General features: G+C 42.7%; 1 protein-coding gene across 3 annotated transcripts in view; it reads right to left on the bottom strand.

Annotated features, from left to right (window-relative positions):
* The window catches only part of LOC122559523 (zinc finger protein 800-like), a 116,146-nt gene extending 106,977 nt beyond the window's left edge, over positions 1–9,169 (bottom strand). For 2 of the 3 annotated variants that reach the window (XM_043709125.1, XM_043709124.1), the window contains exon 1: positions 8,822–9,169. The gene's annotated coding sequence lies outside the window, so the exon portion shown is untranslated. The remainder of the gene's footprint in view (positions 1–8,821) is intronic. The other variant, XM_043709126.1, reaches the window with a different exon arrangement.
* Positions 9,170–10,014: the final 845 nt, after the last annotated feature.

The raw sequence follows: 10,014 nt of genomic DNA, 5'->3' as shown, positions 1-10,014 counted from the left end.
GACAGAGGCGGGGGCAGTGCTGGGGGTGGGGTGATGTTGGACGGGGGCGGGGGGTTGGGAGGTCGCACCGTGCGCTGCTGGTCTCCTGAACGGGGAGCAGACTTTAAAAACTCCGAGCCCCAGAGAAAAGGCATTTAATCAATTAACCAAATAAATCGATTATTCGAATGAAATAGTGCGTGCCATCACGTTCGGATAAATCGAGGTTCCCCTGTATACAGCAGCTACTATGGATCACACAGCATTATATCCTTAACACAAAGAGTATCGCTCTACTAACTAAAACAGTAAGAGGTACTAACAAGCTGTCAATGAAATATATGTACTACCTATAAACTTGTAGAATATCTAAAAACTTTGGGGCTCTTGTTACATGGTAGTAGCATCCCTATTTCTGGACAAAGAGGCCTGAATTTTTAAGTTCAACCTGTTCCGGAGGCATGTTATAACATCCCTTAAAGGTCAATTAAAAATACGGACATAAAAACTTCTACAAGGTTGGGAGAATGTAGATATTTTGGTTCTACTTTTCTTTTACAAGACATTAAATCTTAAAATAGAATCCTTACCACACTTCTTGTAAGCATAGCAAAAGAAGACATGCCAAAGAAGATCTCCTCGGGTCTAATCCAATGTCACTCAGCTACCAGTTATCAGACAGTACGGCTGTAATCTACAGTTCTGCTTTGGAAATAGGAATTCTGACACACTTGAACAAAAATCTGCCCACCTAATCTAAAGATGCTTTTCAGGTGAAATTCTGTACCAGAAGCCTTCCTAACTGAAGGAAGTCCTGTACAAGAATTTTTGGGGACAACAGCAGACATAATCAATGCACAATTTACACTCATTTTTGCCGTATAGGTACCACAATTCATAGTTTAAAGGTTCTGAAGCCACTTTGACAGGTACTAAGTGCAGTCCTTCTATAACACGATGATTGCGTTCTTGTGGAATCCCACGTTAGAGAGAGAGAAATTTTAAAAAAAAATCACACTTTAGAAACACAGTGCTTAAAGTATTGGTGATTTAATCGCATTACAACCAAAGCACATTTTAAAAGTTCATGCTTTAGAAACAGTGTTCCCAAATTGGCAATCATATTACAGTAAATTCACATTGACGAAACTCACATTATAATAGAATGGCCTGTATTGGAGGTGATTGCTAGATGGAGCGTCTGACAGGTATATGAAGGAGATGCGTGGAGGGGAGCATTCGGGACGGATTCAGTCGGATTGAGATCTCTGGGACTTTGAGGGGGAGGGGGACACTGGACCAGCCACTGGAAAAGAGAGGTAGGGATGGAAGTTGATTGGGAAAAAGAGTGCAAGACAGTATTTGCTTTATAGATAGCATGGAATTACAGCAAGTCTTAAATTTTACAACTTATTCTGGCAAATTTGTTAGATGCAGCCAAAGTTTCCAACTGATGCAAGAGTTGGGGACGTTTTCAAAGGGTTTCAGACACTAGTTAATTGTCCATCAGAAGTTTAAACTACATAGGCAGTTGTGTCAATACTTCAATGTAATCTTAATAAGCAACTTTATCTACACTGCAAAACAACTATAACTTCCCAGCAGAAAAATCTAGTAGTCTGTTTTGTTCATGATTACTGTCATACCCACAACAACGGCAGAAAATGTAGCCTCTTAGTTCTCAAACACTAATTCTCCTTTATATGATGAAATAGAACTGGTACCTTTTCATTGAGATTACATTCAACATCAAGAACTTGCAACTCAGTGGCAAAATCACATTACTAACTCAAAGTACAATATCTAGCTGCACAATTATTCCTTCAAGTGACTACAATAGGAATAAGCCCAGAAGATAAAGAATCATCACTGTGGGGTCAATGCATTATGTTTCAGAACAAACCAAAAGAAGAATTAGGTGATTCTTCATGAAGATATGCAAAAGGATCTTCGCATTGAAAGGAATTATGTATACACACCCAATGGGCAGACTGGAAGTTCAAACGTTCATAAGATTAATATGGTTGTGGAATACCATCAACCTATTTTAACTCACCAATCCATCAAATTCTATTGCTGTATTCAAATAATTTGGGATTTTTGTCTCCATTATTCTTCACTGTAACTCATTCCATCTGTTGCATGAAGAATTGCATCAAATATTTTTTGACTGTGGCTTCCTGGTCCTACTCAAAACAAAATTTATAACGCAATAATCCTACAGATCTACCATTTTCCATACTCTTTGTAACATTATATGTCAAGCTTTCAACCGACTGCTTCCAAGGTGGAAAGATCTATATTATTCCCATTTTAATTAAAAGCTCAGATATGGTTGACATTAGACATCTTGGCCTCTCTCTCAACTGGTTTGAATACGTGTTTGATGATAACTCCATTAGAGATCAAACCAGTGTTTTCTCTATGGCCCATCGAAACCTCTTTATCTTTGCATTCTATGCCTTTATTCACAAAGCCGAAGATTGTGTTTTCATTTCACAGCACTTCCTTTCTTCTTTGCCAACTTCAACCATTTTTCTACCGGGTAATTATGCACCTACAAGCCTCGAATTATGACTTATAACTCATTCATTTTTCCAACAAAAAAAATGAACCACTTCATTTCATTTCAAACTATTTGTCTTCTCATTCCAGCATCCTGCCAATGTCCTTTTGAAGTTTATCACAATCTTCACTATGCACAATAATCCCAAATTCTATGTGTGCAAATGTTGAAATTGTATATTATATATTAATGATCTAAACTTGAGTGTACATTACAGAGTAGTGGTGCAAGTACCAACCCATACGGAACACTACATGTACCATGCTTGACTTCACAAAAGAACCATTCACTCATACCTTATTTTCTGTCACTCAACCAACTTTGTATCATTGCTGCCACTGTCCCTTTTATTCCACGGGCATCAACTTTACTGACCTATTATGCTACAGGGTAAATAGATCTTTTACATCTATTCAAACAGGTGGGCAGGACAACAGTTTAATGTCCCATCTTAATGGCAATGCCTCCAACAGCATAGCACTTCAAGTCTGTTCTGAAGCATCAGTCTGTGTTATATACAAGCCTTGAGTGAGATTTGATCCAAACATAATGTTCTGGTTCAGAAATGAGAGCACTACTGCTGAGCCAAGGTTCAGGTCATCTTTATGATGGACAGCAAGACAAGTCAATCACTAGTAATTCTATAAATAAATCCCAAAGTACCAAAATAATTTGTTTATTGGGAAATGAGTGTTATATTTAAAACAATTCATGAAGCTTTGACATTTTTCAACAGATTAGTATTTTACTAATTATGATAATATTTTGCATAATCAATACTATAACTGTATAAACATGCAAAACTCCATCAAACCAATTAAGAAAAACATCTTATTAACAACCTTTCAACAAGCATCATTTCTGAACTACTCAAAACAGAGGTCCAGTGTCTCCATCCAAATTATTTTCACTATGACAGACCCTGCCTTCTCAGCCTCTTGACACCCCTGTTAAACTTCAGTTTCCTTGACTTTTTAACCCATCTTAACTGTACTAAAGTTACTCTAACTAAAATAAAACCTATGTGACTGAAATCTTGGCACACCCCATCATCTCTTCTCTAGTCCAGCCTTTCATGCCCATCATTCTATCTGCCTCTGTGTGCAAACATGAACAATCCAGAAATGAAAACTGAATGAACTGCGGATGCTGAATAAATCAAACAAAAACAGAAATTGCTGGAAAAGCTCAGCAGATCTGGTAGCCTCTGAAGAGAAATCAGAAGTAACGTTTCCAGTCCAGTGACCCTCAGAACAATGCATTCCTCCAAAGTTCCATTCCTTAACACTCTCCTAATCCTTATCCATACAGTTCATATGTTATGTCACTGGCAAATATGGTGATCACTTCAATACTTTGCCAAGTTTTGCCATTCTATCAATTCTCTCAAATTTCCAACAACTAAAACTTAAGACAAAGATGAGGAGGTATTTCTCTCACCAAATCTGTGAAATTCTTTACTGCAGAGGGCTGTCAAGACTGCGTCATTAAAATGTACCTCAGTTTTGAACATACTTAATCAATAAGGGAATCAAGGAAAGTGGAGTCGAGGGTTATCTGACCAGCCACAGTCTCATTGAATGATGGAACAGACTTAGTGGATGGAATGCTCTGAACTGCTGCTCCTGCATCTTATGGTCTTACAATACCAGGATGGTCTTTTGAAGTCATTGATAAGCCAGAACTTGCTCCAAATAAACATCAGCCAGAAAAGAAATTCTTATTAGATTTTGCCAGAAACTCGAATTTGGCCTCCAGCTGTTCCCTCCATGGCTCAATTTTCTAACTGCTGACAGTGTTCAGAACTTCAAACTCCACATTCAGTCCATTACCAAAGATTGTCCACTTCCATCTTGAGAACGTAGCCTGCTTCTGTACCTATTACACCTCCACCAACTAAAACCTTATTCATCATACTTAGCTCCCACCTCAAATGTTTCTCACGTCTTCACAATACACTATGCTCTATGCAAACTTTTACTTGCTTTCACCTAACAGCAAGCCCTCTTCAATCCAGTCCTTATTGCTTCATGAGTTTAGTTTCAAAATCTTCAATAATTTCCCTCAGTCCAGCTACACCTCTCTATTGCAACCTTTTTCAAACTCCACTTTGAGAGTCTGAATGGCTGCTCATTCTACATACTATGCTTTAAGCATTTGAACCTTCAGTATTTTCAACCTGCATGAAAGTTAAAAGGTAGAGCGATTTAGAAAACATCACCTTAATTTCTTCCTCCTCCAAGCACATTTCTATTCCTTTTTATTGTTCATTGCTTCCTCTTGAATGTTCTACTGCTCTCTGAATCACTCAGTGATATGGCACTGATTAAATCTAAATAGCTGTACACCATCCAAACAATGAATACTGCCATTGAATACTACAGACATGATCTGTAAGCCATCCTAAAAATTACTTACTGAACTGCAACATCCTTTGAAAGTTCACAGGCCAATTTTGATGATTTGACCACAACTTTAGTGATTTCAAAGAGGAATCATTTTGTTTGCATGATATCAGTAGCAGACATTATGACCACATACTTTTCTCTGCTGAAGGGGGAGGGGCCTCAATGCTTTACAAAGACTAACAGTTCTTTGACATCTTGCATAAACAATCATTTTCCAGCTGCAAGTCCAGACACCAAGCCACAGTAGTTGGTTGGGGGCTATTTCATTACAGCAAAGTTCGATCCTTTCTCACCTGGTGCCCCAACAAAGCAACTTGCCACCAAGAGTAAAAGCAAAAAGGTGCAACTGAATTAAATGTTTTCACTTAGTTAGCCAAGAGCACCGTGTTCATTTGCAGTAACCTCAGGGGTATCATGAAGTGGGATTGCCTAATTCATCAGGGAGAAGAGATTACACTGAGGAACTGGCAGTCTGGCACAGTGCAGTGCTAAATCAGAGCACTTACTCAGACACCAGACGGGGTTCGCTAAAATGTCAACAGTTGACAGAATTTTGTTTATAAAAATATTTGATATCCGAAGGAGCCTCTTCCCAACCTTCTACCAAAAAACAGTGCATTTAAAACTTGGAACTCTGCGTTTCATTCTTCCCCTCCCACTCAACCAGGCTTTACTTCCCAGACAAAAAAGTTTCTTCCTGCATTTCTCTCAGTTACCTGACAGGTTAGTTGCTGGCGCTAATTACTGCAATCAATTTGCTCTTCCACAAGATTCTCTTGGAACACAGAAAAAAATTGTTTTAAAAATGTCAATAAATCTGTACGGCAGAATAATGAACAGCAAATAGTTTGTTATTTAAAACGAAACTGGTGGGGAAAACAGTCTAAAAGGAGGGCTGTACTGTACTTTGAACCGTCATTTTTGCTTCTGGTCTAGTAAGTCATCACAACATTCGTATTCACACTCTACAGCAATGTTTCAATCTCAAAGGTAGCACATCATAGAGGCAGAGGCCTAGGGATGAGTGCATCCACTGATACTTGCGGTTAAATTCACTAGAGAAACTGGCAACAGTGATGCATAAAAAAAGGACTTGAAACTATGCCATACAGAAAATGTCCTATCCTCAAGTAACGCTTGTGCTCGTTGTCAGGGAACAACAACTAGTATACCCTCTGCAGGTATCAACTTTGAAATGACTCTTCCCCCCCCCCCCCCGCCAACAAAAAAATGCCTAGAAAGCAAAGAAAACCACGCTGGAGTTGAGCTTTGAAATGCCATTCCTTAATATCCGATCTGGATTTTCTAATGACGTTTGACACGACTCATGAAAACTGAACCCACAAGGCGCTTGACAGTACAGTTCTCAGTTAAGAATGACGCAAATCTCAACATTCAATAACGCAAAGACCGTCCTTTCTTCGTCGCCCGAAAAGCAACCTAAAAAGAGGGTGGGAAAGCCACGAAGCTAATATAAATAAATTAAAACGTTTTCTCTCTACCGGAGGCCACAGGGAACCCCAAAGTATTTCATCCCCACCCTTGAGATTGGCCATGACGGTGAAACGCAGCTTATAGCAGGCCACTGTAAAAACTTCTTCATTAAGAGAATTGGCAGGAATGGTTGCTCCGCCGACCCGGTCCGTCTGCCCGAAAGTACAAGGGGGAGGGGAGGGGGGTGTTTGGGGAAGGAAGCGGGAAGCTGGCGCGGCCTCAGTGCTGAGGGGGTGGCAGAAGCGGACAACCTCTGTCACAGGCGGCAGAGTAGTGGCGCAATTTCCATTCGGCGTGACCTGAGTATTAGCTCAGATCGGGGGGGGGGGGGGGGGGAAACAAGGTGTGGGCACAACTCTCAACAGACAGCTGCCCATCTCATTACGATCCACTGGAACATTAGCGCTAAAAACCCATCGCTTTAAACCGCGTTTGACCCCCCCATCTTCCACAGGAAACAAGAAGTGGGTACCCTCGCCTCTCAGCGCGCTTCTAGGGAAGGGGTGGAGGGTGGGCAAACATTGAACTCGAGGCGGTAGCCTCACTTTATTTTTTTTACGAAAAGACTTCGTCGCTGCCCTCACAAAGTTCCACTTGGACGGTGTCCCTCCCTCTCCTGGTGTCTCCTTCACGCACTGGGAGGAGAGAGAGAAAGAGCCAGGGGGACTCTGTGCCATTTTATTCCCCCTCACAAGCTTCCCTTCTCCAAAGGCAAACCCAGACACACAGCAACCACCCCCACCCTAATTTACCTCACCCCTCCTTTCCACAGACACACACACTTTGGAAGATACAGCGAGACTCCGAACAGAGAGACTTGTGTTGGAAGGGCGCGGTGGATACAAAGTTGCAGCCGGCGGCGGATACATTGTATCGAGCCCGGGGCCAGCGTGAGGCAACACCCAGACTCCGAGAGCCCCAACCCACTGGATACAAGATGTCAGCTCCGAGTGTGCGCAAGGCAACATTCCGGTTGCGCAGTTCCAGTCTCGGTTACTTTAGTGCAAATAATCAAGACAAAAAAAAAACACGCTTCACCTGATACATCCCCTACCCCCTTCATTTTTCCAAAAAAAAACTTATCTTCAAGCAACCCCAACTCTCTGATCCTCATTTTAAATTCTGGAAAGCTTCATCGCCTTGCCACCGCCCGGGCGCACACGACGGTCTCTTATTATTTCCCCCCTTTCACGATCTGCATCGCCCTATTATCCAAAAAGGGACGGGGAAATGCAAAAGAAAAGACGGGGGGTGGGGGGGGTTTGGGGAGGAGAAATCGTCTGTGGAGCTACTTTGTCAACTGTTTCACCCCCTCCCCCCCCAAAAAAAAAAGACTCGAATTTTGACCGCTTAATAAAAAGGGCAGATTAACTTGATCGAAGCCACGGTTGCAGGCGACAAAACGTAGACGTTGTCAGCCCCGCACCAAATGGTGCCCCACGCTCGCGAGAGAGACTGCGGCGCAAAAAAAAAGAGAAGGGGGGCTGGAATAAAACAGGAGCGGCGTGGGGGGGGGGGAGGAAACAGCATCTTTTCCTAAAAAAAAAGCTGGCACTTACAAATATCTCCTGAAACTGCCAGCAATCTGAAGAGGGCGAAATATGTTGAACACAAAAAAAGGCGAGTGTTGCCAATGATGTGGAGATAGGGGGAGGAGGCGGGGGGGAGCCAGGGTTGTTCTGTCGGGGTGGATATCGGTGCCAAGTGGTACCGCCTGGAGCTCGCCCGCTGCCCGTGCGCCTTTGGCGGCCGCTCGCCTCCTGGGGGCCCCCGCACGGTTCTCCAAAGACATACACAGAGAGAGAGAAAGAGCGAGCGGCAGCTTGGCGCACGGGCACCCGGGGTAACCCTCTTCCGCCTTTACGCGCCTGTCAGAGCCCCGGGGCTTGCGAGCAAAATGCAGGACGCAGTGCCACGTCCAGTTGATTCCTTTGTGTTACAAAAAAAAGAGGGGAAAGAAAAACCATCTTTAGCTCTTTGCCTAAAATGGTTTTGTGTGTGTATGCGTGCAAAATGTTTGCAAAAAAAATCAAAGCGACCTTTTGTGCATGCCTCTCCTTTTTCTAAAAAAAATCAACTTTCTGCGACTCGTAAATATAAATCCACACACACACACGCAGTGGCGCATTTATATTATTTGCAGAAATGCCCGCTGCGCGCACACACTCCCGGACACAGAAGCAGCTCCCGACTCCTGTCTCTCTGCCTCTGTCTCTGTCTCTCTCCCCCCTACTCTTGCCCCTGTCAGGAGCCAGGGGCGCCATTTTCTGTCAACTCAGCCCGAGACGGAAATCCACCGCTCCACAACTTCCAAGTTCGAGATCGCAGCGCGCAAACACTAGGCCCCCAAACCCCGGCTTCGCTTAGGTCTCACCTGGGAGCAGAAAGGAGGAAGTGACGGTCCCCTTCTCCCTCTCTTCTGTCCCGCTCGACTGTAACTGCCTCTCCTTGTGTGTGTGTGTGAGAGAGAGAGGTATAAATAGAGGGGGAGGGGATCAGTGGAGGGGTGGGGGGAAGGTTCTGCCTCTCCCCCAGTTCCCTCTCCGCTGTGTGGAGAGGCTGCTGACGGCGCTGGAAGGGGAGGATCTGCTTGAGGTCTTACCCACCCTCTTCCCTCAGCGCGATGTCCGGGGTGAATGATCCAGTGTCGACTGGAAACACAGACACACGCACACAAGCCTGACTCCAGAGTACACCGAGCCTGGGCTGAAATGCTGAGACCCAGGACACACGGACTGTGTGTGTGGAGAGCTGGAGCACCGTCTGTCAAAGGGATTCAGGAAACCCACACAACTGGATGGAGATTGAGTGATTGCTGCTGGGCGGCTTTTTATCACACGTATGTCCCACATACAAACACACGATTCTGTAACCTTGCTTTGCGCAAAAACAAAACGCAAATATCTGCGATAACACATCAGCAAACAGTGAAAATAGCCCATCAGACAGGATAAAATACCTGCAAAGGTCAGGGCTTAATATGCCCTATGCCCTTTTATATTTTTCAGGACAGGAAGGGAGATTTCATTTCCATCTTCTCTGTAAATCTCTTGACTTTTTTCCTTGTGGGTGTTAATTTCAGTTTTGGATGTCCTTCAACTCTCAAAAGTGACATTTAAGTTTTCATTAAATTGAATGTTTAACAAACAAATTTAGAAATATTCCCAAGAGTGTTATTAATTTGGATTATTTTGTTATGATATAATCGTAAATTAATCTTTGGAGGATTTGCAAAAACTAGGACTTGGTGCATAGAAATTGGTCACATTTTCAGCCTGATCAGTCAATTCAAAGTAACTTCAGTTTATCGTCAAAGAAGTCATTGATTCAGAATTATCGGAATTGTCGTGTTTTAATTTTTACTGAATGGAAGAATTGTTGTTAAGTTAGATGTTTTTTAAACAATTCAAGTTAACAACTTGGAACTTTCCACTGGTTTAATCTCTGGGTAGTATTTAAAACAAATCAGTTTGTGTTTGCAAGTATTTACACTTCACAAAGACAATTTGCAGAGCAGAAAAACCTACAAAATTTGCAAACCACCTCCTCATCACAATTCAAACAATT

The sequence above is a fragment of the Chiloscyllium plagiosum genome, chromosome 19 (genome assembly GCF_004010195.1).
Source record: "Chiloscyllium plagiosum isolate BGI_BamShark_2017 chromosome 19, ASM401019v2, whole genome shotgun sequence".
Taxonomy (NCBI): domain Eukaryota; kingdom Metazoa; phylum Chordata; class Chondrichthyes; order Orectolobiformes; family Hemiscylliidae; genus Chiloscyllium; species Chiloscyllium plagiosum.
The sequence above is the reverse complement of the archived record's forward strand: the minus strand, read 5'-3'. Positions and strand labels throughout refer to the sequence as shown.